The sequence below is a fragment of the Poromitra crassiceps genome (genome assembly GCF_964638095.1).
Source record: "Poromitra crassiceps genome assembly, chromosome: 6".
Lineage (NCBI taxonomy): Eukaryota > Metazoa > Chordata > Actinopteri > Beryciformes > Melamphaidae > Poromitra > Poromitra crassiceps.
In genome coordinates this window covers 11,790,573-11,798,807 of record NC_139627.1, presented here as the reverse complement: position 1 = coordinate 11,798,807, position 8,235 = coordinate 11,790,573, and positions in this window count along the sequence as shown.

The window sequence follows — 8,235 nt, the reverse complement described above, 5'->3', positions numbered from 1 at the left end:
AGGGTACCTGTAAAATAAAGGGTTACCTACATGAGTGACATCGCTGTTACAGTAGCCTAATCTTCTACAATACAGATCTGCTTCATAACCACGTTTACCATTTGTTTTTAAGCAAACAGAAATGTGGACATTAAATAAGAGAATGGACATCATAGCAATATCAGTGTTTTATATAATTTCTTCAGAACTACAATACAGGATGCTGATAGTTAGGAATTTATAGACCTGTCTTCACCTCCAACAAACATAAAAAGAAAAGAAAAAAGATGTTTTTAAGGACAGTTCCATAATGGTGACATTCTTTAAGTATCTATATATATATGTATATATATATATATATATATACACATACACACATAGCTCATCATTACAGCAGAGGGGGTGAGAAAAAAAATATAACATTTAGCTGTAAGGGAATATAAAAACAAAATACAGAACTTCTTATTTTCATTAGAAAAAGGAAAACAAACGGATGTCCTGTTAAACCCACCAAAACAAGTTGCTCAATACGACAGCTAGTGAGCAACCTGATGTTCAAGGTGCCACTCAAAACAAATTACTGGTCAACAACAGTGAACAAAAAATTAATAGAAACAATAGCAACATCGGCTTAAAGCACAAAAGAGGACGGACTCTGGTCTTCTGGTCTTTTCTAAGATGAGCGATTTATTTCAGTCCAGGTCCATTCAGACCATTTCCTCTCAGAGCCAGCACCGAGGAGGCCAGTACTGGGAGTTAGTCTTTCCTTCAGTCCTCTAGTCCACCTTGACCACACTGTAGATCTTACTTACAAACCAGAAGCAGGCAAAGAAGCCATGGTACCTGAGAACAAAGAAGAGAGGACCGTCATGTCACGGGACCGATTTCACACAAATGTTCAAAAGTCAATCAAAAGAAAACGGCACACAGCGGGCATCTCTGGACCAAGCAACCATCTCGACAAATTCAAAACACAGCAGAGGCAAAAGGAGGAAGAAGGAGGAGCAGCTGCTTTTGAACATGCGTCTGTTTCATCTCCATGGGTGATTTGTACCTGCCTCATCCAGGCCTCATGCTGCTCAGCACGGGGAGGTGGGCTGAGGACCACAAATAAATGAATAAACACTAAACTAATGAAAGAGCATAGGGTACTGAGGTGAAGGGGTACAGACACCAAAAATAACCCTGATGAATTCCTTTTGAGAGGGGGGGAGCAGGAGGCCGCAATCTGAATCCATAAGACTGCTGAACACCAAGAGGGGTTGGTGATGACATCACAACAGCAGGCATAACAAGGAAGGAAGACAGATGGACAGACAGACAGACGCACGCTTCTCCAGAATCTAGGCCCGATAAAACTCAGATAAAACAGCAGATTACCCCTGCTCTAGTCATCAGCCTATCACAACACGGCAGATCACCCCTGCTCTAGTCATCAGCCTATCGGAACACTTTTAGCTTGTTGAAGGAACAGATACCCACCAATGATATGGAGGGAGAAATCAGTAGTATGTTTGATTTTCATTAAGGAAGTATTGCTGGTATCCATACTGTTGCAAATGAGTATTGTATCCGTTTCAATTTGTCTGTCATCATCTGACAACATGCTGCTCCGTAGGTTTCTCAGTGTCGCAAAGACTTGGCTCCTGTTCGCCTGCTCTCAAGTCTTGTAGCCCACATGATCCTCTTTCCTTACTGGATGTGCTATTCATCCTAGCCTTTTAATAGCAATGGTGTGCAAGATCGAACACATCCGTATACAGCTACATTTCAGGTGTCAGCGTGGACAAATAGCCATAACGGCTACTGTCAGGAATCTTGAGTGTGCATATAGGCTTATTATAATCCATGCTGACGAGTGAATATGGTGCTTGTGTCTCTAGATCGACAGCTAAAAAATGGGCAGGGGGGGATCGCTGATAAAAAAAAACCAGGCTGATGCTTGTCATATGGCAAACCATACATACACAATCAAAATTGACCCAAATCAATCTGCAATACTAGATCTGACCTATAGAGAGACTGAACACTCGGATCTCATTTTAATTCCCAGACTCGTCTCCCTGACTTTCTTTATACTGTACTTCAAACAGACTGAGACATGATGATGTCAAACAAAGGCTCTAAATCACTTGATTAAGAGCAGTATGTTATACGAGCAGGATGGGACATCCTGCATCCTTTTGGCAAAGTTATGAGTGACGTACTTTCTGGCACTCATCAAACACGGAGCAAACAGCTCACACACCTCCCTGCCTCTGATCCCTTCAACTACCTCTGACACACACTCAGCTATTGTAGTTTCTCCACTGGTCATAAAAAAAAAAAAACAGATTTCAACAACAATTCACAGCCAAGCCCATCTGTTTGGAGAATGGATTAAGTACACAGTTTGCATAGTTTTACACAAACAGAGATCATTGTATTACAAAAGACATGAATGAATCATTGCAATGTGTCAATGTAACTCAAGAGGGCGTTTCACACTGACTACACTAAAGGGATTCTGTTAGCCTGGGGCTAAGGGAGCAGATTTCCCCCTTCAAAATGTAGCCTAACTTTGGGGGCTCCCTTTCCCTTTACACTCCAGACAAGCTAGTGTGACAAGATTGGTAGCAATTTAGGTCTTTTAGTTTCATATAATACCATGATCTTCACTCTGGCTTTAAAAATGAGCCCGCTACAGCCTCTCAAAGACAGTAATATCGGCATCCTCAAAGAATATAACTTTTTTCTTCCCATGCAGGGGGGGGGGGGGGGGGGGGCTCCAAACAGTTTCAGGGGAGGCTCAGTGAATAGAAATGAAAAAATATTGTTAGTTATCAAAAGGAGATCATAGAATAGCCTGAATGTGTGTGATTTGGTTAAAGAGATAGTTCAGAGATACAGTAGTTTTAGGGACTGTGCATTTTACTTTACTGTTTTTCTCACTTTCCCAGAGCCAGAAACAAATAAATGCCTTCAGACAGACCTTTTTATGTATTTAGTCTGAAGTATGTCAAACAGCAATATCAGGCTATCTTGGCTCAATTGTTGAGTGTTTATGGGATCAAATCACATAATCATGATCCAATAGGCATTCAGAAATTGAGGGAAAATAAGCAAGTAAACTAATGGGGGTGGGGGGGGGGGGGGGGGGGGCTTTTCCAAGCTTTGTCTGAGGGGAGGCCCACAGTCTCAGACTTTGAAAACTCCTGGTTCAGGTTATCCTGGGTTAACATGTGTGAGATATTGAATAATAATAATAATATTATTATATTATTATTATATTATTAATAATAGTATTAATAATTATAATATCATTTGTGACCGATATAGCTGCAGTTACAGTACTATGCCCTTGCCTAAAACCTGACTGAGTTTGACTTAAAATATTATTATCAGACAAAAAATGCTTTAGCTGTTCATTCACAAGGGATTCAAACACTTTAGCTGTAACAGACAGTCTAGAAATAGGGCGATAATGATCAAGAACAGAAGGATCTCCACCTTTTAATAAAGGAAGGACAAACACTGACTTCCAAGAGCTGGGGATCACACCCAGGGGCGGACTGGGATCATAATTCAGGCCGGGCATTAGATACCAAGCAGGCCAGGCCGATACGGTCCGGCACGCGTGAAAAATTTGGGCCGTTTGAAGCCCAATTTGGGCCATTTGAAGCCAGATTTGGGCCGTTTGAAGCCCAATTTGGGTCGTTTGTAGCCATATTTGGGCAGTTTGAAGCACAATTTGGGCCGTTTGAAGCCCAATTTGGGCCGAGTCCAATTTTACAATGAGATGCACCCACTTTAACCCTGAATAAAGTAATAAAACCACTAGTAAACCAGTAGGTGGCGCCTGGCCTGCTGTTCAGTGAGTGGCCTGACTGCGGGCACCAAAAAAAAAAAAAAAAAAAATTTACAGGCCAGGCCAGCCCAGGCCACCGGGCATTTGCCCGACGTGCCCGATTATGCAGTCCGCGCCTGATCACACCACTGCTTAGACTAAGATTAAAAATGCAGGCAATGGGCCTTGCAATCAAATTGGCAGCTGTTTTTAAAAAATATGGCTCAATTTGGTCGGGAGCAGCAGATTTTTTACAATCAAGACTTGATAGAGCTTTGCACACCTGAGTGGGAGAAATTAAGAGAAAATTAAAACTATTTCGAGGGCAACTTAAAGTGGTGGCTACACTGCCTTTAGTATTTACAGTGAAACAGTGTCTAAGCCTGCATTGATAAAATGCCTATTAAAGGCATCTGCTATATTCTGTTTACCCTTAATTTCACTGTGGTTTACCTTTAAAAGCTCAGGAAGAGTGGGAGGTGACACAGACCCTGATGAGGATTTAACCAACTTCCAAGATTTGCTGCGACGTCCTCCTGTCTCAGGGTCTCTATGTCAGTGAATTCTACGGCATGTCCTCCTCCTCTGGTTTTAAACACCAGACCCTGTAAAGACAAAGACAAGGGAAAAGACAAAAGGACGCATTAGGTGCATTGTGTCCACCACAGACCCTTCCAACAGGCTTCCAGTGTCAAAGAATGGACATGTTGCACCACATTGACCTGTTATGGGCTGAGAATGTGCTGCTTGGTGCAGTTTAAAACATTTCAATTTGTGTCTAAAACCTTCCCCCTTTTCAGCTTATTTACCTTGATGAGTTGGGTCTGGATCTCACCATCGGAGGAGGCAACCTCCTGATGTGTGATCATGTACTTCTGACACTTGGACAGGGACTTCTCGCTGATAGGGGCAGACACCGGGATGGAATTCTGGAGGACGGGCTGCAAAACTCTATCCAGGTCCACGGTGGTGGAGGGCTTGTGGTCCATCCATTTATCATTGTGACCAACAGAGCGGGACCAGCGGGACCACCGGTGCTCCTTGGTGCGGCTGCCTTCTGGTGCTCTCCTTCACAGAAACAAAGACATGGTGACACAGTAAACATTCTAAACATCATTATCTCCATCCAACCATCCATCGTCAGGACTGTCTCTCTGTCTGTCCTTCACATAGTTCTCTCCACAACTGTTGGACTGAGTGCAGAGCGCTGTTTTTGTGCAATTTTGGACGCGCAACACATTCAATCCTTTATATTTATTTATATAAAAGTGAGCAAGTGGGCAATATCTGTCTGTCTGTTTCAATTGTTGTCCCACTGATGATGTCACAATGCCTATGACATCATCAGTGAGATCATAATATGATTTTGGTCAACAATGTCACTGGATGATATGTCACAATGTCTATGATGACATCATCAGATATGATATAGGCACTGATGATGCCATAGGCATTGTGACATCATCAGTGATGTCATAGCCATTGTCGCATCATCAGTGACAGTGATGTCTTCAGTGATGCGAAGTTAAGCGAATGGTGCGCCGCGCCTGCCAATAGAGCAGGCAAGGCCACGCAGCAGGCGAGCCTGGGGGGGTTTTGGCCCCTGAATTTGTGTTCAATTCTGTCAATTCCAGGACTGTATGACTGACTGTCTTTCGCGTATCTTGAGAACCGTTTGTTGGATCGACCTCAAACTTGGCGAGTGCGCTTAGGGGGACCCGATGGAGTGCAGTGTGTGTGTGTGTGTGTGGGAGGTGGTGAATGGGGGAACAGGCACTGTACTAGTATATTACTATTAATTATAATAATGTCAGCAGTGTCTGTCTGTCGTTCACATATGTGTGGAAAGCTACCTTGGGCCTGTGGTGGGCTCCTGCATCAGGCTCTCTATTTCTGTGAACTGGACCGCTCGCCCTCCTCCTCTGGTTTTCACGACCACACCCTGTACAGAAGAAGAATAGGGGAAACAAACAGGAGGCATTAGGTGCATTGTGTCCACCGCAGACCCTTCCAACAGGCTTGTTGCACCACATTGACCTGCCATGGGCCGAGCATGTGCTGCTTGGTGCAGTTTAAAACATTTCAATGTGTGTCCAGAATACAGTATCTTCACCATTTCAGCTGATTTACCTGGATGAGTTGGGTGTGGATCTCACCATTGGAGGCCATCGGCTGATGCGTGAGCACATATTGATTACACCTGGACAGGGCCTTCAAACTGGGGGCAGCAGACACTTTGATTGTAGATTTGGGGCAGACGGGCTGCAAAATTGACCCCAGGTCCAGGCTGGTGGAGGGGTTGTGTTGCATCCATTTTTTATGACCAGCAGAGGGGGCCCGGCGATGCTGGTGCCAGTATGCTGGCAGTGGAATCCTCTACTACTCGGATCAAGAGTGGAGGAGAAATGAGTGTCACTTTTACTGCATGGAGAGTGGTCTCAACAACATTTAGCCTTTATGTCCAATGATTCCATTAAAGCTTGCAATGACACTGCTTGCTCCCTCAAAAAACAAGCGCAAGTTAAATCTATGATATATTAAAGTCAAAGAGAGCAGGATGTTAATAGGTTAGTAAACACTATATTACAGTTTTTCTCGAATGTCAGAACACATTTCAGGAAACTGCCCTCCGTTTTCACTAAACTCTAAACACAAAACACTTTTCTCAAGCTAGCTCCACAAAAACTCGCATTCTCTTTGCAAAACCAAACTCTCACTCCAAAACCCAAACTTTCACCACAAAACTGTTGCTCCTATGGCCAAAACCAAACTTTGACAACAAAATCGTCCTCACAGCTTGCAAAAATGTAAACATTATTGGGTATCCATCACACACTTCAATAAAAATTGAAAACACAATGTTCAGGGTGTGATGTTCTAAATACCCCATCATCTGTATAGTAATCACATCTGTATAGTGAATGAATGAATGAATGAATGAATGAATATTTTATTTTCGTGTCTGGCTGCACGCAGCCCATCCCTTACGGGATTATTCAGACACATTTTAAATACAACAATTGTTTCCAGTGCCAACACACTGACACAAAATAATAAACATTATAAATACAATATATGACTCCAATCAGACCTACACAAACTTTTTTTTTTTTTTTTTTTTTTTTTAAGAAAAAGGATGTTAGCGGCTAGACAAGATGATGCAATTTACAATACAAACCACGTGAGGAAAGGTTAGAAAAGAAAACAAATTGAAACCATGTTGGCATGATCTATCTACAGTGCCACTATGCATAAGTTAGATGTTTCCTTCTGTTCCAGGCTTTATGGATATAATTAGATATTGCAAATGTATGGTTATTAAATAACAATTTAACAATATCACTATCCAGGGACAGACCTACATATGACGGTACTTTGTCAAAGAGTGTTTTTCTTAGGTCATCATAGAGTGGGCAGTACAGTAGAAAGTGGGTTTCATCCTCAACTACACAAAGATCACAGTAGCCACATAGCCTTTCATCTACTTCAGTTCCATTGTACCGTCCTGTTTCCGTCTGTATAGTAATCAATAGTAAGTCACAGATTCTTTTTTGGGGGAATTGAACCACATTTATTGATGACAACCTGTACTTTGCCATTCCATTTTTCTCGACATAAGAGATTTTCCCAAAACAAATATTTCAAAAGAGAGCAATAGCATACAGGGGAAATACAGTACAAAATAAAACATGTCATGAGGTTGTGCATTCTAAACTGGCCAATATGGATGGTGTCACATTATTTGCAGGTGTCTTCAATTTTGAGTCACCGTGTTTAAGCAATGACACCCGTGCTTTCATTGTGTTCAACTTTTGATGACTGAGTCTACCATTAGCATCATGTGAGCAAAATGTGTTCAGTGAATGAGAATGTGTTCATATTGTTGTGCAACGTGTGTTTTAGCAAGTGCGAAAGTGTTTAGATTAAGTGTGAATGTGTTTAGAGTAAGTGCAAATGTGTTTAGATTCAAGATTCAAGATTCAAGATTTTTATTGTCACTCCATGGTACAAGTATCACGTGTGAAATTCTTGTGCTGTGGACTCCGTTTACAACATAGTACAAATATAACAGGGCATTTGAGTGCAAAAACAACAAGAGACACAACAAGCAATAAGGCAGTAGAGTGATAAGACAAGTCAGAGACAGTGGCATATTCACTGCACATAGGTGCACATGTCGTGTGCATACTTTAGACGTGCTTAAACATTTTAAATTCTGCGTATTTGACATACAGGTGCAAATAACATTTGCACCTGAGTTTAGAGTTCTGCAACGTGTGTTTTGGCAAATGCCAATGTGTTGAGAGTTTTGTGAAATCGGAGATTGAGGTGAAATGTGTTTATAGTTAAGCCAACTGGGGGCCTGATTTATTAAATGTGTTTAGGCAACTGGTCATTGTGCTCAGAGATCTAGAAATTGTGCTTTAGCA